The sequence below is a fragment of the Pleurodeles waltl genome, chromosome 2_1 (assembly GCF_031143425.1).
Source record: "Pleurodeles waltl isolate 20211129_DDA chromosome 2_1, aPleWal1.hap1.20221129, whole genome shotgun sequence".
Classification (NCBI taxonomy): domain Eukaryota; kingdom Metazoa; phylum Chordata; class Amphibia; order Caudata; family Salamandridae; genus Pleurodeles; species Pleurodeles waltl.
The window spans coordinates 40,235,998-40,263,361 of record NC_090438.1 but is presented as its reverse complement, the minus strand read 5'-3'; the positions used below and the strand labels follow the sequence as shown (position 1 = coordinate 40,263,361).

At 44.5% G+C, this 27,364-nt stretch overlaps 1 protein-coding gene across 3 annotated transcripts in view; it reads right to left on the bottom strand.

Moving 5' to 3' along the window:
* The window catches only part of LOC138260904 (sestrin-3-like), a 90,992-nt gene that overhangs the window by 44,077 nt on the left and 19,551 nt on the right, over positions 1-27,364 (bottom strand). The gene's annotated exons all lie outside the window — the stretch shown is intronic.

The following is a 27,364-nucleotide window of genomic DNA, read 5'->3' as shown; positions in this document are numbered from 1 at the left end:
ATTAAAGAAGTGCAGATCGTCTCCCCTTCAAATTAAAGAAGTGCAGATCGTCTCCCCTTCAAATTAAAGAAGTGCAGATCCTCTCCCCTTCAAATTAAAGAAGTGCCAGTTCTCTTCCCTTCAAATTAATTAACTGCACACTCCCCTTCAAATGAATTAAGTGCAGGTACTCCCCCATTCAAATTAATTACGTGCAGAAACTTTTCCCTTCAAATTAAAGAAGTGTACTCCTACCTTCAAATTAAAGAAGTGTAGGTACCCTACCTCCTTCAAATTAAAGAAGTGCTGGTACTCTCCCCCCTTCAAATTAAAGAAGTGCAGTTACTCTCCCCTTCAAATTAAAGATGTGCAGGTATTCTCCCCTTCAAATTAAAGAAGTGCAGATCCTCTCCCCTTCAAATTAAAGAAGTGCAGGTACGCGCCTCTTCAAATTAAAGAAGTGCCAGTTCTCTTCCCTTCAAATTAATTAACTGCACACTCCCCTTCAAATTAATTAAGTGCAGGTACTCCCCCATTCAAATTAAAAAAATGTACTCTCTCCTTCAAATTAAAGAAGTGCAGGTACTATCCCCTTCAAAGTAAAGAAGTACAGGTACTCTCCTCTGCAAATTAAACAGCTGCAGATCCTCTCCCCTTCAAATTAATGAAGTGTAGATACTCTGCACTTCAAATTAAAGAAGTGCACTCTCCCCTTCAAATTAAAGTGCCCATGCTCTCCCCTTCAAATTAAAGAAGTACAGGTACTCTCCCTCTCAAATTAAAGAAGTGCAGGAACTCTCCCCTTTAAATTAAAGAAGTGCAAGTACTCTCCCATTCAATTTAAAGAAGTGTACTCTCCCCTTCAAATTAATGAAGTGCCGATACTACCCCCTTCAAATTGATGAAGTGCCGGTACTCTCCCCATCAAATAATGAAGTGCTGGTACTCTCCCCTTCAAATTAAAGAAGCGCAGTTACTCTCCCCTTCAAATTAAAGAAGTGCAGATACCCTTCAAATTAAAGGCGTGCAGGTACCGTCCCCTTCAAATTGAAAAAGTGCTGGTACTCTCCCCCCTTCAAATTAAAGAAGTGCAGGTATCCTCCCCTTCAAATTAAAGAAGTGCAGAGAGTCTCCCCTTCAAATTAAAGAAGTGCAGGTATTCTCCTCTTCAAATAAAGAAGTGCCAGTACTCTTCCCTTTAAATGAACTGTACTCTTCCCTTCAAATTAACTGTACTCTCCCCTTCAAATTAATTAAGTGCCGGTACTCCCCCATTCAAATTACGTGCAGATACTCTTCCATTCAAATTAAAGAAGTGTACTCCTACCTTCAAATTAAAGAAGTGCCGGTACCCTCCCCCCTTCAAATTAAAGAAGTGCCGGTACTCTCCTCCCTTCAAATTAAAGAAGTGTACTCTCCCCTTCAAATTAAAGAAGTGTACTTTCCCCTTCAAATTAAAGAAGTCCCAGTACTCTCCCCTTCAAATTAAAGAAGTGTACTCTCCCCTTCAAATTAAAGAACTGCACTCTCCCCTTCAAATTAAAGAACTGCACTCTCCCCATCAAATTAAAGAAGTCTCAGTACTCTCCCCTTCAAATTAAAGAAGTGTACTCTCCCCTTCAAATTAAAGAACTGCACTCTCCCCATCAAATTAAAGAAGTCCCAGTACTATCCCCTTCAAATTAAAGAAGTGCCGGTACTCTCCCCTTCAAATTAAAGTGCAAGTACTCTCCCATTCAATTTAAAGAAGTGTACTCTCCCCTTCAAATTAATGAAGTGCCGATACTACCCCCTTCAAATTAATGAAGTGCCGGTACTCTCCCCATCAAATAATGATAGTGCTGGTACTCTCCCTTTCAAATTAAAGAAGCGCAGTTACTCTCCCCTTCAAATAAAAGAAGTGCAGATACCCTTCAAATTAAAGGCGTGCAGGTACCGTCCCCTTAAAATTGAAAAAGTGCCGATACTCTCCCCTTCAAATTGAAGACGTGCCGGTACTCCCCCCCCCCCCCCCCCCCTTCAAATTAAAGAAGTGCTGGTACTCTCCCCCCTTCAAATTAAAGAAGTGCAGGTATCCTCCCCCTCAAATTAAAGAAGTGCAGAGAGTCTCCCCTTCAAATTAAAGAAGTGCAGAGAGTCTCCCCTTCAAATTAAAGAAGTGCAGGTATGCGCCTCTTCAAATTAAAGAAGTGCCAGTTCTCTTCCCTTCAAATTAATTAACTGCACACTCCCCTTCAAATGAATTAAGTGCAGGTACTCCCCCATTCAAATTAATTACGTGCAGAAACTTTTCCCTTCAAATTAAAGAAGTGTACTCCTACCTTCAAATTAAAGAAGTGTCGGTACCCTACCTCCTTCAAATTAAAGAAGTGCTGGTACTCTCCCCCCTTCAAATTAAAGAAGTGCAGTTACTCTCCCCTTCAAATTAAAGATGTGCAGGTATTCTCCCCTTCAAATTAAAGAAGTGCAGATCCTCTCCCCTTCAAATTAAAGAAGTGCAGGTACGCGCCTCTTCAAATTAAAGAAGTGCCAGTTCTCTTCCCTTCAAATTAATTAACTGCACACTCCCCTTCAAATTAATTAAGTGCAGGTACTCCCCCATTCAAATTAAAAAAATGTACTCTCTCCTTCAAATGAAAGAAGTGCAGGTACTATCCCCTTCAAAGTAAAGAAGTACAGGTACTCTCCTCTGCAAATTAAACAGCTGCAGATCCTCTCCCCTTCAAATTAATGAAGTGTAGATACTCTGCACTTCAAATTAAAGAAGTGCACTCTCCCCTTCAAATTAAAGTGCCCATGCTCTCCCCTTCAAATTAAAGAAGTACAGGTACTCTCCCTCTCAAATTAAAGAAGTGCAGGTACTCTCCCCTTTAAATTAAAGAAGTGCAAGTACTCTCCCATTCAATTTAAACAAGTGTACTCTCCCCTTCAAATTATTGAAGTGCCGATACTACCCCCTTCAAATTGATGAAGTGCCGGTACTCTCCCCATCAAATAATGAAGTGCTGGTACTCTCCCCTTCAAATTAAAGAAGCACAGTTACTCTCCCCTTCAAATTAAAGAAGTGCAGATACCCTTCAAATTAAAGGCGTGCAGGTACCGTCCCCTTCAAATTGAAAAAGTGCTGATACTCTCCCCTTCAAATTGAAGAAGTGCCAGTACTCTCCCCCCTTCAAATTAAAGAAGTGCTGGTACTCACCCCCCTTCAAATTAAAGAAGTGCTGGTACTCTCCCCCCTTCAAATTAAAGAAGTGCAGGTATCCTCCCCTTCAAATTAAAGAAGTGCAGAGAGTCTCCCCTTCAAATTAAAGAAGTGCAGGTATTCTCCTCTTCAAATTAAAGAAGTGCAGATCTTATCCCCTTTAAATTAAAGAAGTGCAGGTACACGCCTCTTCAAATAAAGAAGTGCCAGTACTCTTCCCTTTAAATGAACTGTACTCTTCCCTTCAAATTAACTGTACTCTACCCTTCAAATTAATTAAGTGCCGGTACTCCCCCATTCAAATTACGTGCAGATACTCTTCCATTCAAATTAAAGAAGTGTACTCCTACCTTCAAATTAAAGAAGTGCCGGTACCCTCCCCCCTTCAAATTAAAGAAGTGCCGGTACTCTCCTCCCTTCAAATTAAAGAAGTGTACTCTCCCCTTCAAATTAAGGAAGTGTACTTTCCCCTTCAAATTAAAGAAGTCCCAGTACTCTCCCCTTCAAATTAAAGAAGTGTACTCTCCCCTTCAAATTAAAGAACTGCACTCTCCCCTTCAAATTAAAGAACTGCACTCTCCCCTTCAAATTAAAGAAGTCTCAGTACTCTCCCCTTCAAATTAAAGAAGTGTACTCTCCCCTTCAAATTAAAGAACTGCATTCTCCCCTTCAAATTAAAGAACTGCACTCTCCCCATCAAATTAAAGAAGTCCCAGTACTATCCCCTTCAAATTAAAGTGCAAGTACTCTCCCCTTCAAATTAATGAAGTGCCGATACTACCCCCTTCAAATTAATGAAGTGCCGGTACTCTCCCCATCAAATAATGATAGTGCTGGTACTCTCCCTTTCAAATTAAAGAAGCGCAGTTACTCTCCCCTTCAAATTAAAGAAGCGCAGTTACTCTCCCCTTCAAATTAAAGAAGTGCAGATACCCTTCAAATTAAAGGCGTGCAGGTACCGTCCCCTTAAAATTGAAAAAGTGCCGATACTCTCCCCTTCAAATTGAAGACGTGCCGGTACTCCCCCCTCCCCTTCAAATTAAAGAAGTGCTGGTACTCTCCCCCCTTCAAATTAAAGAAGTGCAGGTATCCTCCCCTTCAAATTAAAGAAGTGCAGAGAGTCTCCCCTTCAAATTAAAGAAGTGCAGGTATTCTCCCCTTCAAATTAAAGAAGTGCAGATCTTCTCCCCTTCAAATTAAAGAAGTGCAGATCTTCTCCCCTTCAAATTAAAGAAGTGCAGATCTTCTCCCCTTTAAATTAAAGAAGTGCCAGTACTCTCCCCTTCAAATTAAAGAACTGCATTCGCCCCTTCAAATTAAAGAACTGCACTCTCCCCGTCAAATTAAAGAAGTCCCAGTACTATCCCCTTCAAATTAAAGAAGTGCTGGTACTCTCCCCTTCAAATTAAATAAGTGCTGGTACACTCCCCTTCAAATTAAAGACATGCTGGTACTCTCCCCTTCAAATTAAAGACATGCTGGTACTCTCCCCTTCAAATTAAAGACATGCTGATACTCTCCCCTTCACATTAAAGAAATACCGATACTCTCCCCTTCACATTAAAGAAATACCGATACTCTCCCCTTCACATTAAAGAAATGCTGATACTCTCCCCTTCACATTAAAGAAATGCTGATACTCTCCCCTTCACATTAAAGAAATGCTGATACTCTCCCCTTCAAATTGAAGTGCCGATACTCTCCCCTTCAAATTAAAGTGCCGATACTCTCCCCTTCAAATTAAAGAAGTGTACTCCTACCTTCAAATGAAAGAAGTGCCGGTACCCTCACCTCTTCAAATTAAAGCAGTGCCGGTACCCTCCACCCTTCAAATGAAAGAAGTGCTGGTACCCTCCACCCTTCAAATGAAAGAAGTGCTGGTACCCTCCACCCTTCAAACTAAAGAAGTGCTGGTACCCTTCAAATTAAAGAAGTGCTGGTACCCTTCAAATTAAAGAAGTGCTGGTACCCTCCCCACTTCAAATTAAAGAAGTGCTGGTACCCTCCCCACTTCAAATTAAAGAAGTGCCGTACTCTCCCCTCTTCAAATTAAAGAAGTACCTATACTCTCCCCCCTTCAAATTAAAGAAGTGCAGGTACTCTCCCCTTCAAATTAAAGAAGTGCAGGTATGCGCCTCTTCAAATTAAAGAAGTGCCAGTTCTCTTCCCTTCAAATTAATTAACTGCACTCTCCCCTTCAAATTAAAGAAGTGCAAGTATTCTCCCCGTCAAATTAAAGATGTGCAGGTATTCTCCCCTTCAAATTAAAGAAGTGCAGGTATGCGCCTCTTCAAATTAAAGAAGTGCCAGTACTCTTCCCTTCAAATTAACTGTAGTCTCCCCTTCAAATTAAAGAAGTGCAGGTACTCTCCCCTTCAAATTAAAGAAGTGTACTCTCCCCTTCAAATTAATTAAGTGCCGGTACTCCCCCATTCAAATTACGTGCAGATACTCTTCCCTTCAAATTGAAGAAGTGTACTCCTACCTTCAAATTAAAGAAGTGCCGGTACCCTCCCCCCTTCAAATTAAAGAAGTGCCGGTACCCTCCCCCCTTCAAATTAAAGAAGTGCCGGTACTCTCCCCCCTTCAAATTAAAGAAGTGTACTCTCCCCTTCAAATAAAGAAGTCCCAGTACTCTCCCCTTCAAATTAAAGAAGTGCACTCTCCCCTTCAAATTAAAGAACTGCACTCTCCCCATCAAATTAAAGAAGTCCCAGTACTCTCCCCTTCAAATTAAAGAACTGCATTCTCCCCTTCAAATTAAAGAACTGCACTCTCCCCATCAAATTAAAGAAGTCCCAGTACTATCCCCTTCAAATTAAAGAAGTGCTGGTACTCTCCCCTTCAAATTAAATAAGTGCTGGTACACTCCCCTTCAAATTAAATAAGTGCTGGTACTCTCCCCTTCACATTAAAGAAATGCTGATACTCTCCCCTTCACATTAAAGAAATGCTGATACTCTCCCCTTCACATTAAAGAAATGCTGATACTCTCCCCTTCAAATTGAAGTGCCGATACTCTTCCCTTCAAATTAAAGAAGTGTACTCCTACCTTCAAATGAAAGAAGTGCCGGTACCCTCACCTCTTCAAATTAAAGCAGTGCCGGTACCCTCCACCCTTCAAATGAAAGAAGTGCTGGTACCCTCCACCCTTCAAATGAAAGAAGTGCCGGTACCCTTCAAATTAAAGAAGTGCTGGTACCCTCCCTACTTCAAATTAAAGAAGTGCTGGTACCCTCCCCACTTCAAATTAAAGAAGTGCCGTACTCTCCCCTCTTCAAATTAAAGAAGTACCTATACTCTCCCCCCTTCAAATTAAAGAAGTGCAGGTACTCTCCCCTTCAAATTAAAGAAGTGCAGGTATGCGCCTCTTCAAATTAAAGAAGTGCCAGTTCTCTTCCCTTCAAATTAATTAACTGCACTCTCCCCTTCAAATTAAAGAAGTGCAGGTATTCTCCCCTTCAAATTAAAGATGTGCAGGTATTCTCCCCTTCAAATTAAAGAAGTGCAGGTATTCTCCCCTTCAAATTAAAGAAGTGCCAGTACTCTCCCCTTCAAATTAAAGAACTGCATTCGCCCCTTCAAATTAAAGAACTGCACTCTCCCCGTCAAATTAAAGAAGTCCCAGTACTATCCCCTTCAAATTAAAGAAGTGCTGGTACTCTCCCCTTCAAATTAAATAAGTGCTGGTACACTCCCCTTCAAATTAAAGACATGCTGGTACTCTCCCCTTCAAATTAAAGACATGCTGGTACTCTCCCCTTCAAATTAAAGACATGCTGATACTCTCCCCTTCACATTAAAGAAATACCGATACTCTCCCCTTCACATTAAAGAAATGCTGATACTCTCCCCTTCACATTAAAGAAATGCTGATACTCTCCCCTTCACATTGAAGTGCCGATACTCTCCCCTTCAAATTAAAGTGCCGATACTCTCCCCTTCAAATTAAAGTGCCGATACTCTCCCCTTCACATTAAAGAAGTGTACTCCTACCTTCAAATGAAAGAAGTGCCGGTACCCTCCACCCTTCAAATGAAAGAAGTGCTGGTACCCTCCACCCTTCAAATTAAAGAAGTGCTGGTACCCTTCAAATTAAAGAAGTGCTGGTACCCTTCAAATTAAAGAAGTGCTGGTACCCTTCAAATTAAAGAAGTGCTGGTACCCTCCCCACTTCAAATTAAAGAAGTGCTGGTACCCTCCCCACTTCAAATTAAAGAAGTGCCGTACTCTCCCCTCTTCAAATTAAAGAAGTACCTATACTCTCCCCCCTTCAAATTAAAGAAGTGCAGGTACTCTCCCCTTCAAATTAAAGAAGTGCAGGTATGCGCCTCTTCAAATTAAAGAAGTGCCAGTTCTCTTCCCTTCAAATTAATTAACTGCACTCTCCCCTTCAAATTAAAGAAGTGCAGGTATTCTCCCCGTCAAATTAAAGATGTGCAGGTATTCTCCCCTTCAAATTAAAGAAGTGCAGGTATGCGCCTCTTCAAATTAAAGAAGTGCCAGTACTCTTCCCTTCAAATTAACTGTACTCTCCCCTTCAAATTAAAGAAGTGCAGGTACTCTCCCCTTCAAATTAAAGAAGTGTACTCTCCCCTTCAAATTAATTAAGTGCCGGTACTCCCCCATTCAAATTACGTGCAGATACTCTTCCCTTCAAATTGAAGAAGTGTACTCCTACCTTCAAATTAAAGAAGTGCCGGTACCCTCCCCCCTTCAAATTAAAGAAGTGCCGGTACCCTCCCCCCTTCAAATTAAAGAAGTGCCGGTACTCTCCCCCCTTCAAATTAAAGAAGTGTACTCTCCCCTTCAAATAAAGAAGTCCCAGTACTCTCCCCTTCAAATTAAAGAAGTGCACTCTCCCCTTCAAATTAAAGAACTGCACTCTCCCCATCAAATTAAAGAAGTCCAAGTACTCTCCCCTTCAAATTAAAGAACTGCATTCTCCCCTTCAAATTAAAGAACTGCACTCTCCCCATCAAATTAAAGAAGTCCCAGTACTATCCCCTTCAAATTAAAGAAGTGCTGGTACTCTCCCCTTCAAATTAAATAAGTGCTGGTACACTCCCCTTCAAATTAAATAAGTGCTGGTACTCTCCCCTTCACATTAAAGAAATGCTGATACTCTCCCCTTCACATTAAAGAAATGCTGATACTCTCCCCTTCACATTAAAGAAATGCTGATACTCTCCCCTTCACATTAAAGAAATGCTGATACTCTCCCCTTCAAATTGAAGTGCCGATACTCTTCCCTTCAAATTAAAGAAGTGTACTCCTACCTTCAAATGAAAGAAGTGCCGGTACCCTCACCTCTTCAAATTAAAGCAGTGCCGGTACCCTCCACCCTTCAAATGAAAGAAGTGCTGGTACCCTCCACCCTTCAAATGAAAGAAGTGCCGGTACCCTTCAAATTAAAGAAGTGCTGGTACCCTCCCTACTTCAAATTAAAGAAGTGCTGGTACCCTCCCCACTTCAAATTAAAGAAGTGCCGTACTCTCCCCTCTTCAAATTAAAGAAGTACCTATACTCTCCCCCCTTCAAATTAAAGAAGTGCAGGTACTCTCCCCTTCAAATTAAAGAAGTGCAGGTATGCGCCTCTTCAAATTAAAGAAGTGCCAGTTCTCTTCCCTTCAAATTAATTAACTGCACTCTCCCCTTCAAATTAAAGAAGTGCAGGTATTCTCCCCTTCAAATTAAAGATGTGCAGGTATTCTCCCCTTCAAATTAAAGAAGTGCAGGTATGTGCCTCTTCAAATTAAAGAAGTGCCAGTACTCTCCCCTTCAAATTAAAGAACTGCATTCGCCCCTTCAAATTAAAGAACTGCACTCTCCCCGTCAAATTAAAGAAGTCCCAGTACTATCCCCTTCAAATTAAAGAAGTGCTGGTACTCTCCCCTTCAAATTAAAGAAGTGCTGGTACACTCCCCTTCAAATTAAAGACATGCTGGTACTCTCCCCTTCAAATTAAAGACATGCTGGTACTCTCCCCTTCAAATTAAAGACATGCTGATACTCTCCCCTTCACATTAAAGAAATACCGATACTCTCCCCTTCACATTAAAGAAATGCTGATACTCTCCCCTTCACATTAAAGAAATGCTGATACTCTCCCCTTCACATTGAAGTGCCGATACTCTCCCCTTCAAATTAAAGTGCCGATACTCTCCCCTTCAAATTAAAGTGCCGATACTCTCCCCTTCAAATTAAAGAAGTGTACTCCTACCTTCAAATGAAAGAAGTGCCGGTACCCTCCACCCTTCAAATGAAAGAAGTGCTGGTACCCTCCACCCTTCAAATTAAAGAAGTGCTGGTACCCTTCAAATTAAAGAAGTGCTGGTACCCTTCAAATTAAAGAAGTGCTGGTACCCTCCCCACTTCAAATTAAAGAAGTGCTGGTACCCTCCCCTTCAAATTAAATCAGTGCTGGTACACTCCCCTTCAAATTAAAGACATGCTGGTACTCTCCCCTTCAAATTAAAGACATGCTGGTACTCTCCCCTTCAAATTAAAGACATGCTGATACTCTCCCCTTCACGTTAAAGAAATACCGATACTCTCCCCTTCACATTAAAGAAATGCCGATACTCTCCCCTTCACATTAAAGAAATGCTGATACTCTCCCCTTCACATTAAAGAAATGCTGATACTCTCCCCTTCAAATTGAAGTGCCGATACTCTCCCCTTCAAATTAAAGTGCTGATACTCTCCCCTTCAAATTAAAGAAGTGTACTCCTACCTTCAAATGAAAGAAGTGCCGGTACCCTCACCTCTTCAAATTAAAGCAGTGCCGGTACCCTCCACCCTTCAAATGAAAGAAGTGCTGGTACCCTCCACCCTTCAAATTAAAGAAGTGCTGGTACCCTTCAAATTAAAGAAGTGCTGGTACCCTCCCCACTTCAAATTAAAGAAGTGCCGTACTCTCCCCTCTTCAAATTAAAGAAGTACCTATACTCTCCCCCCTTCAAATTAAAGAAGTGCAGGTACTCTCCCCTTCAAATTAAAGAAGTGCAGGTATGCGCCTCTTCAAATTAAAGAAGTGCCAGTTCTCTTCCCTTCAAATTAATTAACTGCACTCTCCCCTTCAAATTAAAGAAGTGCAGGTATTCTCCCCTTCAAATTAAAGATGTGCAGGTATTCTCCCCTTCAAATTAAAGAAGTGCAGGTATGCGCCTCTTCAAATTAAAGAAGTGCCAGTTCTCTTCCCTTCAAATTAATTAACTGCACTCTCCCCTTCAAATTAATTAAGTGCAGGTACTCCCCCATTCAAATTAATTACGTGCAGAAACTTTTCCCTTCAAATTAAAGAAGTGTACTCCTACCTTCAAATTAAAGAAGTGTCGGTACCCTACCCTATTCAAATTGAAGAAGTGCTGGTACTCTCCCCCCTTCAAATTAAAGAAGTGCAGGTATTCTCCCCTTCAAATTAAAGAAGTGCAGATAGTCTCCCCTTCAAATTAAAGAAGTGCAGATCCTCTCCCCTTCAAATTAAAGAAGTGCAGGTATGCGCCTCTTCAAATTAAAGAAGTGCCAGTTCTCTTCCCTTCAAATTAATTGACTGCACACTCCCCTTCAAATTAATTAAGTGCAGGTACTCCCCCATTCAAATTAATTACGTGCAGAAACTTTTCCCTTCAAATTAAAGAAGTGCAGGTATGCGCCTCTTCAAATTAAAGAAGTGCCAGTTCTCTTCCCTTCAAATTAATTAACTGCACACTCCCCTTCAAATGAATTAAGTGCAGGTACTCCCCCATTCAAATTAATTACGTGCAGAAACTTTTCCCTTCAAATTAAAGTGTACTCTCCACTTCAAATTAAAGAAGTCCCGGTACTCTGTCCTTCAAATTGAAGAAGTGTAGATACTCTCCCCTTCAAATTAAAAAATGTTACTCTCCCCTTCAAATTAAAGAAGTGCAGGTACTATCCCCTTCAAAGTCAAGAAGTACAGGTACTCTCCTCTGCAAATTAAACAGCTGCAGATCCTCTCCCCTTCAAATTAATGAAGTGTAGATACTCTGCACTTCAAATTAAAGAAGTGCAATCTCCCCTTCGAATTTAAGAAGTGCCCATGCTCTCCCCTTCAAATTAAAGAAGTACAGGTACTCTCCCTCTCAAATTAAAGAAGTGCAGGTACTCTCCCATTCAATTTAAAGAAGTGTACTCTCCCCTTCAAATTAATGAAGTGCCGATACTACCCCCTTCAAATTAATGAAGTGCCGGTACTCAACCCATCAAATAATGAAGTGCTGGTACTCTCCCTTTCAAATTAAAGAAGTGCAGGTACTCTCCCCTTCAAACTAAAGAAGCGCAGTTACTCTCCCCTTCAAATTAAAGAAGTGCAGATACCCTTCAAATTAAAGGCGTGCAGGTACCGTCCCCTTCAAATTAAAGAAGTGTACTCTCCCCTTCCAATTAAAGAAGTGCAGATACTCTCCCCTTTAAGTTAAAGAACGGTACTCTCCCCTTCAAGTTATAGAAATGCAGCACTTCGTACCGGGAAGTTTCGTCCCATTTAAAGCACTGGATGCAAGGACGGAGGGAGGGCGAGAATGATGGTGGAAGGGATGGATGGAGGGACCAAGGGAGGAATGTGGGAGAATGCACGTCCCTTCCACACCTTGTCTATGGTTCATGATGCCCCGGGGGGACTACAAGTTCTATTGTCCGAGCCAGGAGGGCTGCTGAAGGCGGAGTGGGACAGTGCCTTCTCAGAACAGGAGGAGCACTCCCCAGAGCCACCATAACCAGCCTTTGTCCTTATTAACAGTTAAGGAAGCTTCACCCATGCAGGGTGTTTATTCAGGGTTGGCAATGAAACGACCAGACCAAAAAAACAAAGTGTTGCAGTTCCCCTTTAAAGCACAGCCAGTGCACTCACATCCGCTTCTCCAGAAGGCAGGGGCTCCGGCTCATGCCAGGGAAGGAGCCCCCGGGGTCCGCTCCAGAGTATAGACATGTGTAATGTTAATGTGAAAACATTGTCCTGGCCTGTTCCCATTACAACATGGCCGCCAGCACAAGCAGCAAGAGCTAGCAAGGCAGACGGCTCTGGGCGCCCCGAGTCCTGGTGGACACGTGGGTGCTTTAGGGAGGCTCTGTATCTGCCAAGGAGGCCAGAAAAGGATTCAACTCCCACAGGTTTCCACGCTCTTCTGTTCTCCATGCAACAAGAGCTTGAGACTCCCACAGATTCATGTGCTGGTGACTGGCACCAGCTAGTGCCATAGCTCACGTGTCTTCTGCACTGCCTGGTGAAGCCCAGCTGCCACGGACGTGCCCTCCTCGGTGACCCTCTGGAGATGCTCCTTTCACCAAATCCTCATTCTAGCGGCTCCCACTCCAGGGATCTCACCGGATAAATCCTCATTCTAGAGGATGCTGCAGCTCCAGGGTCTCACCGGATGAATCCTCACTGTAGCAGCTGCTGCTCGAAGTCTCACCAGAAGAGTCCTCATTCTAGTGACTGCTGTGCTGAGTCTCACAGGATAAATTCTCACTGTAGCGGCTGCTGCTCCCGGGTCTCACAGGATGAACCCTCATTCTAGCGGCTGCTACTCCCGGGTCTCACAGGATGAATCTTCAACTGTAGCAGCTGCTGCTCCTGGGTCTGACAGGATAAATCCTCACTGTAGCGGCTGCTGCTCCTGTGTCTCACCGGATGAATCCTCACTGTAGTGGCTGCTGCTCCCAGGTCTCACCGGATTAATCTTTATTCTAGCAGCTGCTACTCCCGGGTCTCACAGGATGGATTTTCACTGTAGTAGCTACTGCTCCAGGGTCTCAAAGGATATATCCTCACTATAGTAGCTACTGCTCCAGGGTCTCACCAGAAGAATCTTCATACTAGTGGCTGTCGCTCTGGTGTCTCACCGGAAGAATCTTCATTTTAGCGGCTGTAGCTGCTCTGTGGTCTCACTGGATGAATCCTCATTCTAGCGGTTACTACTCCTGGGTCTCACCGGAAGAATCCTCATTCTAGCGACTGCTGCTCCAGAGTCTCACCAGAAGAATCTTCATTCTAGCGGCTAATGCTCTGGGGTCTCACCGGATGAATCCTCATTCTAGTGACTGCTGTGCAGCGTCTCACAGGATAAATACTCACTGTAGCCACTGGTGCTCCCGGGTCTCACAGGAAGAATCCTCATTCTAGCAGCTGCTACTCCCGGGTCTCACAGGATGAATTTTCAACTGTAGCAGCTGCTGCTTCTGGGTCTCACAGGATGAATCCTCACTGTAGTGGCTGTTGCTCCCGGGTCTCACAGGATGAAACCTCATTCTAGCGGCTGCTACTCCCGGGTCTCACAGGATGAAACCTCATTCTAGCGGCTGCTACTCCCGGGTCTCACAGGATGAATCTTCAACTGTAACAGCTGCTGCTCCTGGGTCTCGCAGGATAAATCCTCACTGTAGCGGCTGCTGCTCCTGGGTCTCGCAGGATAAATCCTAAATGTAGTGGCTATGAATCCTCATTCTAGCAGCTGCTACTCCCAGGTCGCACAGGATGAATCCTCATTCTAGCAGCTGCTACTCCCGGGTCTCACAGGATGAATCCTCATTCTAGCAGCTGCTACTCCCGGGTCTCACAGGATGAATCCTCATTCTAGCAGCTGCTACTCCCGGGTCTCACAGGATGAATCCTCATTCTAGCAGCTGCTACTCCCGGGTCTCACAGGATGAATCCTCATTCTAGCAGCTGCTACTCCCGGGTCTCACAGGATGAATCCTCATACTAGCAGCTGCTACTCCCGGGTCTCACAGGATGAATCCTCATTCTAGCAGCTGCTACTCCCGGGTCTCACAGGATGGATCTTCACTCTAGCAGCTACTGCTCCTGGGTCTCAAAGGATGTATCCTCACTATAGTAGCTACTGCTCCAGGGTCTCACCAGATGAATCTTCATACTAGTGGCTGTCGCTCTGGTGTCTCACTGGAAGAATCTTCATTTTAGCGGCTGCAGCTCCGGGGTCTCACACAATGAATCCTCATTCTAGAGGCTGCTGCTGCTCTGGGGGCTCACTGGATGAATCCTCATTCTAGCGGTTACTACTCCTGGGTCTCACCGGAAGAATCCTCATTCTAGCGGTTACTACTCCTGGGTCTCACCGGAAGAATCCTCATTCTAGCGTAGCTGCTCTGGGGTCTCAACGGATGAATCCTCCTTCTAGCAGCTGGCGCTCCGAGGTCTCACACAATGAATCCTCATTCTAGAGGCTGCTGCTGCTCTGGGGTCTCAGCGGATCAATCCTCATTCTAGCGGCTGCTGCTCTGGGGTCTCACCAGAAGAATCCTCATTCTAGCGGCTGCTGCTCTGGGGTCTCAACGGATGAATACTCCTTCTAGCAGCTGCCGCTCCGAGGTCTCACACAATTAATACTCATTCTAGAGGCTGCTGCTGCTCTGGGGTCTCACCGGATGAATCCTCATTCTAGCGGCTGCTGCTCTGGGGTCTCACCGGATTATTCCTCATTCTAGCGGCTGCTGCTCTGGGGTCTCACCGGATTATTCCTCATTCTAGTGGCTACTGCTCTGGGGTCTCACCAGATGAATGCTCATTCTTGCGGCTGCTGCTCCGGGGTCTCACTGGACGAATCCTCATTCTAGAGGCTGCTGCTCCGGAGACTCACCGGATGAATCCTTATTTTAGTGGCTGCTGTTTCTGCGTCTCACCGGATGAATCCTCATTCTAGCGGATACTGCTCCCGGGTCTCACCGAATGAATCCTCATTCTAGCGGCTGCTGCTCCGGGGTCTCACCGAATGAATCCTCATTCTAGCGGCTGCTGCTCCGGGGCCTCTCTGGACGAATCCTCATTGCATCGGCTGCTGCTCCGGAGTCTCACCGGATGAAGCTCCGGTCGCTACTCCATAACCCACGGTCATAGGCTAACGAGGACTCGAGATTCAGCAACCTGAGCAGGTGTCCTCATCACCAGAAGATCTTGGCAGGAGGTGGTGGTTCTCAAAGTACGCAAGTTTCGCACTGAGACTCTAAAGGACATCTAGGATTTAGTAATGGTACCTTGGTTAGCCACTGTGCTCAAGCAAGAGCCCAGTGTACTGGACTCTGCACTCCAGTGGGCAGGACTGCACTTTCAAGGGACCGGAGAATGACACTGCATCACCTTTTAGGGTGCCAGGAGAAGAAGCCCCAACTGCTTCCAGTCATACCCTAGCTCTCTCAACGAGATCCCTCCGTCAGGTAACACTGACTTTTGGGCTGAAAAAAAATAGTACCTGGCGGCAGGAGCTGGAAACAGTGGTAGGGTGGCAGCTCTGGCCACTTTACCCCAGTAACTACTTTTTGTCTACCACGTAGAATGGTATCTTTCCGTAAATAAAGTTTATTTTCCTTAACAGTGCAGGCAGACGCCCACAGTAGTAGACCACAGTACTGATGTCCAAAGGCGGGCCTGCTTCTGGCTGAAGATCATCACCATTCTTTTCACGACAAAGCTTACATGTGATGGTGCACATGCACCAGTGAACTTCCTTCAGACAGCTGGAAGACCAACATGTCTTCCCAATGTCAAAGAGACCCAAGCTGTAATCCTTAGTCATGTAAGGAGAACATTCATACACATGGATACCGACAGCGACTGGATAGTACTACGCGACTGGGCATCACATTAGCTAGAAATAAAAAAAAGAAAACAACAAAGAGGTACAGAATTATCCAAAAAACCTTATGAAAGGTTGCATGGCTGCACTAGATAACACAGCTCACACTGAAGTCAAAGGCTGTACTGAGATCAAACAAATCAGGGCATGGAGACTCCTGTGGTTGTCATCATCCTACGGGTTCCGCAGTGGCCCAAACAATACAGTCTCAGAGTCTGCAAAGAACGGATCTGGAAGCTGAGCATCCAATCTATGGTTGTCTGCATAATTAACCAAAATAGGTCAATTCTTATATACAGAAAGAGGATTCTTGAGGATAAAAAGCGTAAAGTGTGGAAGAGAGGTGAGAAGGCACAGTGTGGCACCTGTGTGATCACTGGTCCTGGACAATGATCAACAGGAAAAGCTGAAGGTCTATGTGAGCCAATCATCTGCAGTATGTGCCTTTACAAAACATGGAGAAAGGACAAGAGAACAGTTCTGGCTGTAAGGACAAGGGTAAATCTGTTGACACCCAGAGTTAGTGTCTACATTAGCTCTGAATACTACATTTTCGATTTTTCGAGTGAACTATTGCGTTATTTGGCTGCGACAGACTCGCATGTCTTGTTTGATCTTGCCTAGACAGCACTTTATTCCACTTCCATCTAAGCTGAGATTATTTTCTCACAGCTTTCAAGACAGGAAGCCTTTGGCCCATGTGTTCTGTGCTAGGCAGAGAGAGTTTTAACGGGAAGTATCCTCCCCAGCCAGCATGATAAAACATTCTGACAGGTAGTTAGAGTCTAAGTCGCACAAAAACAATTCATTCTAAATGTTTGTCCACTGAATTTATTATTGTGCTTTTTTCCAAGGCGTCAAAACATAGGTCACACCACACACAAACAACATCAGTTTCCGGCCCTTAGGAATAGGTCTGCATCGGAACTGGTTGGTTGACAGATTTCTGTGACCGCCACCCCAAAGACAGGGGGGTGAGGGGCTGACCAACCAGCTACAGTGGGAGGGCTTGCACACTTCACTCCTTGATATCAGAGGTCAGACTCCACACCGGACCCCCGCTACATCTCTTGTTGAGCCTCCTTTAACCTCAAGGCTAAAAAAGCAAATTCTTTGTGAAAAACAGAATCTACAGAGCAAACCTAAACTCCAAGGTGACATCAGCAGGAACAAATTGCTTTTAACATTTATGAAACATGATAACAATATGACCCTCAAAAGTGGAATCGAATTGCTGTGACGGTGGGAGGGGTAAGAGGGTCACAAATCACCTCCAAAATCTGTCACTTAAATTTCTGTGCCAGTTCAGTTTAGAGACACTCTGAGCCTCCCCCGTGGGGGCTAGTGCTACAGTGTGGCTATGAAGACCAGTTACAAATAGAAACCGGGCCCAGTACTGCCCTCGTCACTGACCGCCAGAGCCTGGTAGCCCTGTCAAAATGGACTTTGGATCTTCGGTTCTGGGTCAGCTCAGTATCATCCTAAATCCACTGCGTTTCTCTGGATGGGAATCCTAATCTACTCTGAGAAGCTGGGGAACGCACACACCTACTTCCAAAGGATAACGTTCCCGTAAAGGCTGTTACGCATCGCTTGTTATCGAAGCATTACATATGGACTCCTGAAGGTGGTAGGTCTTCTATTTCTGTCTGCTCCTTACTTCAAGTTCTTTAATTTACTACATGTAAGAAAAATGACACTTTACCAAGACAGAGCTCTGACCACGCTTTGTTGTAGAGCACACTAGTTCCAAACTCTCTGCCACATCCTGGAGTAAGCCTTGACTGCTCTGAGAGTCAAGTGTGGAAAAGGATTAACTTACTTAGACTGCAGAAGTACCACAGGCCTGGTACACTAGTAGTAAATGACTCGACCAACTAGAATTCTACCGCTAACTGACAGAAGGCTTAACAGCGGCCTCTGGTTTGGAGGCCGAGTGACGGTAAAACTGCAACTCTCCAAGATGGGGCTCAGTAAAGAATAAGGAACCTTAGGGATCCCTACAGTGAAGGAGAAGGGGAGGCCTGAGTGGTCGCTAGGCCAGAAGTGATCACCATGTTGTATCTACTATACTGTGTAGGCGCTTCCCACCTAACCTCATCCGACACCAGGGTTACAACAGCCGGATGTAGTGCAAGCGGCCATAGGTGAATACTGCTCCATCAACCGTGCACCTTGGTACAAACAGATTGGGGTACCCTGCTTTACGGCAGAGGATCCAAGAGGCTTCAATTTACCATGGGAGGAATACAAATGCTAACATATACGGATGTGGGGGCTGCCTCGCACCACAACATTAAAACTGCATGATGTACTGCAAGAGGCCAATGGCAATTACTGCAATATTAGCTCTGCTTCTCTGAACAAATGCGTGCGGTTCATACAGCGAGGGCTGGGTTACCCTCGTTCGACACAGACCCAAAGGGCTGCCATTAGAACAAGATCAACAGCACTGCAAAAATGTTTCTACCACACATAGCAGACCTCACCTCCTTCACGAATGTCTCTGCTCGCTCCACGACTCGCCGCCCACATCAACACGAAAGCTGCTGCTCAGCTGTTTGTGCTTGGACTCTTTGCAAGAAGCTGATAAAATAAAACCACAAGCTCTATTCTGGGGTGGCCCCACTGACTTCAACACAGCTGTCCCATTCACTTCCTCCTTTGGGGTCTCTGGGTGGCTGTGCACCACCCACTGCCTGGTCTGATGGCCTTTAGCAAACCTCAGACTGGAGGCAGCACTCAAACCATGGGTGTCCGCTCACTGAGTGGCGATGTCACCACAGAGTGACCTTCTGGTTAAGATGCTGATCTGAACACCGAAAGACAAAGTCGTACATGACTGGGAGTAGAAAGTGTTGGCAGGTGCAACAAAAAAAAGAGACCCTGTGCAAAAGCAAGGCAACCCACCGAGGTCTGCAACTTGCACATGACCTCTAGACTGTTTATACGTCCTCAGCAAGGCAAGTCTTACCACAAGGCACTCTCTCTGCTGCCTCTGAAGCATCCTGCATGCACAGCTGACCTTCCCACAAGTTGATGAGCAAGCTCCACCAGCACAGGTTGCACAGTATTATTTACAATGGTAATACTGATCATACGGTCTGCCCCTGTTTAGTAATAGCTGCTATTATTACTAAACTGAAAGGAATTCGTCTTTTCACTTCAGACAGCTGACAGGCAGTGAGTCCAGCAGCAGGTTTTGTTATATTGAATTGCATAGTGCACTAATCACCCAAGAGGGTATCCAGGCACTTGGGCATGTGTGAAGTTTTGTGGTCCCCAAAGTTGAACGTATGACTTGGTTCCACAACTTAGCTCTGTATTCATAAATCCAGAGCAGCAAGAGTACATTCAACGTCTATGTGCCGAAGACCAATTTTACATACTTGCCAATTTTTGGCACAACCATGGAGTGACTGTTATGGAGGACGGCAAAAACTAAAGGTCGTAAGAAGATGCATTTTTTTAGCTTGGCTGGAACACTCCCATTTAACAAAAGGTTGTACTTTGGTTGGTTCAAGCTAACTCCCTGAGCCTCCAATTGGGACACCAGTGACGTGGACATTGAGTGCTCTATTGGAGGTAAAGGGGTCGAGCAGCCTTAGGATTAAGACAGAGGAGTGCAAGACATCCACAAATACACACAATGGTCAATAAATAAGACACACAACTCAAAAAGGAGATCCACACCAATTTATAACAAACATTTGCAATGTAATAGGCCTCGCATTTTCTTGAGTTAGAGCTACTGGCATTGTAAATTCATAACTGGACTTTTCTTGCCACAGAAACTGGTCAACCCTGCCTCATAATTGTGTCTTTTCCTGCCATATAATTCCAGTGGCCCTACATATAACTAAAGCACCTCCATTTACCTTCTTCCTTTATCTGCAGCAAAAAAATGAAATTGTTGCTATTTATCATCCTAATTTGAATCTGCAACGCTAATTCCAATAGAATACCACTTTCACCACCCCACCATCGGAGTTGCTGGCTAACACAATCCCCCAACCCCCCCCCAAAAGACAAGACAGCCAAAGATGAAAAATAAACTAGATGGGTCATCCAAACATATCAGGAGTGTTCAAACAGTCATAATGTAATACGGATGTTAGGTTGGCATGAATCATGGCCATATTTGTTATAGGGAGAGATTAATAAAACATACAATTATCATATAAACTTTTGGCATTATTAGACTGTAAAGCTTAAAACACCATAACAAAAATATAATTTGTAAGAAACGTGGTAATATAACCATACTGTTAGCCCCTAAAGGTAATCACCCCATGAAAAAAGACAGGTGGAAGTAATGCAGTGTAACCATATATTTAGCCCCTAGAGGGCATAGTGCATTACACATTTTCAAGGAAAACAGGTCTACTGCAATGATATTACAAACAACTTATCTCAGCTGTAAAACAAAAGTACCAAACATGAGAGCTTAAAAAGATAATGAATATGAGCAAAAATGTTTTGTAAAACTAATGCCCTGCAAAGCATTATGGGGTGTTTTTCCCCAAGTGCAGTGAATATTGTAGTACTGGCTCTCCCACTGTGCCGGGAGAGCCCTTTCGGTTTGTGGATTTCTGTTTTACCTAAAGCATTTACCAATTTCAAGACTTTTAAGGGGAGAGGCACAAAAAAGGACTTTGATTAGGTAACTATGAACAATGTGACCAGCGCTCCAATGCCAACGATCGAGTGGATGCTGTTGTGCCTGTCCACGCTGTGAGCGCCATGGCCACCACGCAGCGCGAAGGGGAGAGACAATAGAAAAAAAATAGTTTGCTCATACTGCATTATATCGGCAATCATGTAACAGGGGCAGTATGTAAGGCGGGACAAGCGTAAAGCATTTACCAATGATGTCAAGTGATTTTTGATAGCCAAGCCTACGAACGAGTGAATGTGATGGCCATGATAAGGGCGTGGGTAAAAGCCCACAATACTTTCAACAGGTCAAAGCGCTTGTGTGATCGACCTAAAAATAGAAAGTATCTTTATATATGTTTAGGCATCAGAGAAAAATTGTTCAAGTAAGTACATTTTTCAATAAAAATTATTTTCACTTTAAGAAGTGGACAGTGCAATTTCTGAGTTCAGCAATGTTATACTATGTGAGGTAAAAGAGGTTCTGCAAAAAGGTAGAGTTCATCTACAAGAACAATCTGCATGAGTTAAGGTGATTGGTGGGCAAGGTCTGAAGCAGCACCAGCGGTATCCTACCAGGGGCACAGGAGAGGCCAGGTGAAAGGTGCAAAACAGTGTTGGTTCCCAATGCGTTTCAATTGAGATCGGTAACTGCAAAAAGAGGCTGCAGGCTCTGGCTAGGAGGCAAGTCTGGCTGAACCCACATAGGGGCTCAGGCCTCACGATGCTAGGGCACAGGAACCTTTGATCCTCTTCTCCGTGGCTCAGGGGCAACGAGTGCAGCGGCGTCTTTAGGTGTCAGGTTTTTCTGACCGGAGCGGCTGCTGTAGAGGAGGGCTGTGTGCAGAGGCTCCAGGCATTTTCAGGAAGTCTAAGAGGGCTGAACCCACAATGGACTTGGACTCTGGAGGGCTGGAGAACCTTGTGGGCACTGGTGGTCAACTTCAACTTGGGTCAGAGACGGCAGGGGCAGTGGTGACTTTATGTGTCAGGTTTTGGAGGTTCTGGAGGCCTCAGAGTCCCTTCTTTCGAGTTTGGTGTAGAACAGGTCCGGCGCTTGTGGGAGGTCTTGTCTTTTTCAAAGGTAGGCTGTCCTCCCCGGTTTCTGGAGTCACAGCTGCAGGACAAGTCAACTTTGGTGCAGGTTTCAATGAGGTTTGCAAACACAGGGCTCGAAAAATCCACTTGACCACTCGCATTGGCGTTGAGCTATTTTTAATACTTACTCATCCCTTCTGGCAAGTTGACACTGAACAGGTGTTCTGTTCAGTTGAAAAGTGGAGGGGCAATAAAAGATTCCTTTAAAACTTGTTCTTATGTCACAGACAGAGGTCAAAAGTCCGTTTTTCTTACAATTAATTTTCCTTCTGACTGCAGAGTTCCAGGCCTTTGTGAGGTGAACTGTGTGAAATGCTGCTTAGAATGTAAAATAAAAGGATATATGGTGTCAGGTTTTTCCTAACACACAACATTTAAATGACTAAGTCAACTGTGCAAACATTTCAAAACATATTTCAGTAGTTGTGAAAGGTTATTTCTTTTATATTTTGGTGTGATGAAAAAATATTTTAATAGGATGAAAACAAATCAGAATACTTTGCATGTTGATGTGCGAAGGATATATTTTCTGAAACCCAATTTTCACAAATTTGTAATACACTATATAGTTTTATTAGTAAAGCTGCAACTTAATGGAGTGGTTTTTGGACATTTCTTGGAAAGTTACTGTGTGCAGATGACAATATGTTACCACATCATGGTTTAGTAATATATGTATTAAAAACGGGTGTTTAAACAAACTGAGAAACATTCCTGCCCTGATGGCAATGTTGTTAGTAAACTAAAGGAAGTCCTAGGTTATGTGGACTACACCACATGGTATGTGGGTTAGATTATTGTGATGCATGCAGCAAACTTTAGTCTACTTAATCAAACAAAATAGGTTTTTGTGTACTGTAGAAATGCTAAGCTCACATATTTGAAGGTGCAATCATATGTGAGAATTAAAAAAAAGGTGACTCTGTAAACTATTTGCTTAGGATCACACAATTTGAGACCCATTTAAGGGTCAAGTACATTACAGTTAGGCTGAGTAGATTATCTTAGTTACTCGACCTGCAGACCTAGTAACATTTCTAGGATTTTTCAAGCCCTGAGCCAGGTTGGCGGGGTTGGTACCAGGTCAACTGCTTCTTTTCTCCTCTTCTGCTTTCACAGCTCTTCGGTGTCCTTGGACTTCTTAGGTCGTCAAGTTCTGCTTCTCTGGTGCCAGGGGCTCTCCTAAATACTGAATTTAGGGGCATTATGGGGATTGTAGGGTAGTAGCCAATGGGCTACTTACCCTTGGGGTCACTACACCCACTGTATAACTACTTCCTGTGGGAAGTGGGCATAGCTGTGTCGCAGAATTCCTATATCTGCCTACACCATGACGGCAGATTTTGAAATGTAGTGCTCATATCAGGCCAGCTCACCTTAGGGGTGGGACTGACCTGAGGAGTGGACACACCTTGCTGAATACTAATGGTCTCCCCTGTTCAGGTGCCAAAAGGGCCCTGAGGCAAGGGTGGGGGGGTCAGCATCTCCCTTGTGAGGGAAGCCTGATCTGCATACCAAGGGTGGTGGGCTTCTTTGATGCTTCCCGCCTTGGAATGTAGATTTGCAGGTCATCCTGTTGGGTGGGGGTGTCTAACACCCCTCCCAGAGCAGGCTTTGTAGCTGACCCCCTGAGACCAAAGGCTCTCACCCCAGGAAGTCAGACTGGTGGTGGTAGGCTGACTCGAATTATTCAGCAAGCACACCGGAGGCTGGTAGGTTTTCAGCAGGCTCCTCTAAGGTGCCCACTGGGTGCATGTATTGATAAATACATCACTGGAATCAGTATGGGCTTATCAATATGAGATGTTTGATATCAAACATCCATATCTTCAGGGTAGCCATCATGTAACTAGGCAACTTGTATTGAGTAGTGTCCAGCACATGCATTTAAATGGCTTCCCTGTCCACTTCCTATGTCTAAGAATCGACAAAGACATAGTAGGGTCATATATCTGCTCTTTCAGCTATGCCCTCACATGTAATATAATGCACCCTGCCTTAATGCTGTCAGGCCTGTTGTAGGGGTGGCTTACATATATTGCATGCAGTGATAGGGGTCATGGCACACAGACCGTGTGCCATGTTGTGTTTTCACTTTTGTCTGCACCAATACACTCGGTCTGCAGTGGCAGCCTGTCAAGTGCTTCGTGAGGGGTCCATTAGGGTGGCACAATTTGTGCTGTAGCCCTTAGGGGCCCTCTTTAGTGCCTCAGGAGCTAGGCACTAGGGGTACCATTTACTAGGGACTTACAAAGAGTGCTAAAGAGTTTGCCAATGGGGGGTGGGGGAACAACTGTGCAATTTTGGGAAAGAGATATGCCACTGGGGACATGGTTAGCAGGAACCCAGTGCACCTTCAGTCAAAATCACATCATGAACAAGGCAAAACGTGGGGGTAACCATGTCAAAAGGAGGCACTTTTCTACACTTACCCATGGAGAGCTGATAGTAAGATGGTCTCACTAGACACTTTGTTTAGGGGGTGTAGGTTAAAAGGCCCAACACACGTGGTCCCTACACACTCCACACAGAAGGGTAGTCAAGGATCCCAGTTATGGAGAACAGACAGTAGGAGGGTCTCAATAGGTACTTTCTTCAGGGGGATGTAGGTAAAAAACGGTCAGTGTCCCTGAACAACAATGATGCTATCAATACCTCTAGGCAATTAACCCTGGAAAGAGTGCAATAGCCTTACTGGACATCTACACATGTTCTCCACTGCTCCGAGCCACGTCTCTGCTATGATCTTTAGATAAATGTATGCTGGGTAAGCAAATACGCTTTCATCCTCCATTCGTTACTGGAATGAACACAGCTTTCCAGCCTTTCAACTGGGTTTGTGGCAAGTCTTTGACCTACTTGCAGCGCACTGGGATGCTGTCTGGAGCCTTGTGTGGCCACTTGCCCAGACCTAGATTTTTAGCAGGCTTTTCAGGACAGTGTGATCCGGTGCTGGACACAAGATGTAAGCACTTGGTATGCTCCTCACTGAACTGGAAAAACTGCTTTAGGTGCCCACTAAGAGTGCAAACATGGTGCAAGTCATCAAGTCAACAACTGTGTCCCCATGATGCACAAATCAAGCCATTGCTAAAGTCAGAAGTACCTGTTGCAACAGTGGTGCTTACTGAGCCCTCACCCATGAGATGCCACCCCACCTCATCTCGGAGCCATTCCCTCCATAAAGGACAATCTCCAAGTACCATCTCCTCAACCCCGATACCCATCCCGTTTGAAACAATGTATTACCTAGAAAGTTTCTAGTGCATATAGTTGTAAACTCCTATCCTGTATCATGGACGTTCATTCCGATACGCATTATTTCACAAATGCTCACAAGAAGCTTTACTCACCCAGACTCCATAAGCACTCTGCCGGAACACCAAGAGGGAAAACCTCTGGAGTCCATGTGGGGAATCAATGTACCAAGCTGCAGTCCCTTTGCAAGCAATCTGGTACTTTCACATTATTCAGTGTGCTATGTAAAATTGTGTTCATGCCATAAATGTATGTATTACGCTTGCACCAGCATCTCCTAGAACAGTGTACTGAGAGACAGGCCCTCCGCCACTGGTCAGGCCCAAGCGAGATACCCTAGGTAGCTCTTCATTTCCAGATGAAGTAAACAAACGTTGAGGACCTGCAACTCAACAATACCAAGGTCCTATCCCAGTGGAGGACAATGGCCTGCTTAGGAAACACAGTCAGCAAACTAGGTCACATAGTTAAGGGTTCCCAGGTGACTCTACTAAGCAGGCCACCTCAAGTCTCTGCGTCGGTCCTCTGCCACAGTATGTCATGGACTGCCACGCAAATATCCGTTCGGTGGCGCAATGGTACTCTAACAGCGTAATCCATGTACGCATGAGCTCATGGGAGACGGAAAGACTATTCATTAGAGGCAATGATTGGAAAATCTGCTTTCACTTAGTCAGCAAATTAGGTTAACCTGGAATCTTGCTCAAAAGCAGCCAAGTCTGGCATAATCACATAAAGAAAGGGGAAGGGAAAACCAAACTCAGAAGAGCGCCTTCAGAGAATTTCTACTTCATATCCCCTTCTCCTACACTGGGTTTCCTAATTCAGTTTTGCTGTTTCGGAGTACTGTAACATACTAAATAGTTCTAATACGAATTTCATTTTATTAATGTATTGACCTCCGACTGACAAAGGGCCAAGATAGGCCATCTGCAATTCAGACCAGATGTATGAAAGTTACACATAGCTTCCTTCACGTCTGTCTGATTCGCATTACCTGTCCAAATACTGCTCGGTCTCTGATACAAGCATGTGAATCTACAAAAGAACCAGGTTCTACAAGCCTGCGTTTTCCCCACGTGACACTAGTCCTGCAGCTAGGCATGTTTATATATGTACATTGCTACTGCTGCTCTGGCTGGATCCTGAAACTGGCATTAGACACTGGCATCTACTGGCACCTTTGAAGCATCTTGGCATCAATGCCAACCATCAGCAGATTTCATTAAGTCACGCAGTCCACTTGAGAATCTGTGGCCACATCAAGAACCAGGCAGTAACTCTAACACAGGTATGCAAAGACCTTCACATTGCTACTTCCAGTAATCAAACGGCTCAATACCAAAGGGCACTTCTCACCAGCTTCATAAGAACCCGTGACATCAGCACGGTCTCCTATGCCAATGACGCTCAGGCCATCCTCTCCAGATCATCATGCATCCTTTTATTACTGAAGAACTGCCACAAGAAAAGAGTTAGAAGAAAGCAAAAGATGGGCAAGCTCACAATTTTTAGGATGACAGCGACAAAAGAGCCTAAAAGCAAAGAGCCTTAAAAATTGCATGTTTCTGGATGGGAAGTCAATTTAAAGAATGGAGAATAGGAGGTGCCCTGGAAATGTCCTGTACTGATGGTACAACATTCCTTCAGTACGCTATGCCAATTTGATCTACTATAGGAAGGCTACAGCCTCACTTACACTCGATCTTTTCAACTGCAAGCACTCTGTCAATTTACAGGACTTCATGCCACAGATGGCGAATCAAACAAAGCACGGATTCAACCAAATCTTTTGCCAAAAAAAAGCCCATTGATTTATGAAAAATGACCGGGATTCAATAGAGTGGAACAAGCTGGGGCGTCTACAACAAGGGCTTTAAGCAGTGTTGGTAAGTTCACCATCAGTGTGTTCAAAATCTGTGATGTGTGTGGGTCGAGGAGTCCCTGTGCTTCCTAAAGATCGCAGCGGGGGGTTCACCCAAGTAAGGCTCAGAAGTTGATGCAGTTGCAAGATTCCCAACTTATCAACTCCTCCCATCATTGCATGTACTCTATTCTGCTAGGTTGGACTAGGGATCCTGGCTACAAAGTATGGACGTTAAACAGTGTCAGAGCCCAAACGGAAGTTGCCACTGATGACTAGTATGTCTGTACTGAGGGAGCACGAACCACCTGCAACAGCAGAAGCCCAAGCGGGGTGGAATGCAGGCAGATTCCAAGAGCTGACCAGCAAACTCCAGCAACAACAGGGAACAGGGGAAGCAGCAGATAGAGGATGGAAACATTCAAGGAGAGGCAATGAGAATAAACATTAAAGAAGTCCTTTGGAGAGAACAAATGTTGGAAACAACCTGAAAGCCTGCTAGAAAAAGTAACTAATTGCAAAACTGGTGAGGACTTCTGTTGTTGAGGCAAAAGCACCGGATATAAATTTGCTGTTCTGCAGTTCACAAAATGACGGAAAAAGAAGTGAACCGCTGCAGCTTCAGTGCAGAGTCAGAGAATAACACGCCTCTGGAACTGTGAAAGTAGAACTGAAAACATAGAACACCTCATA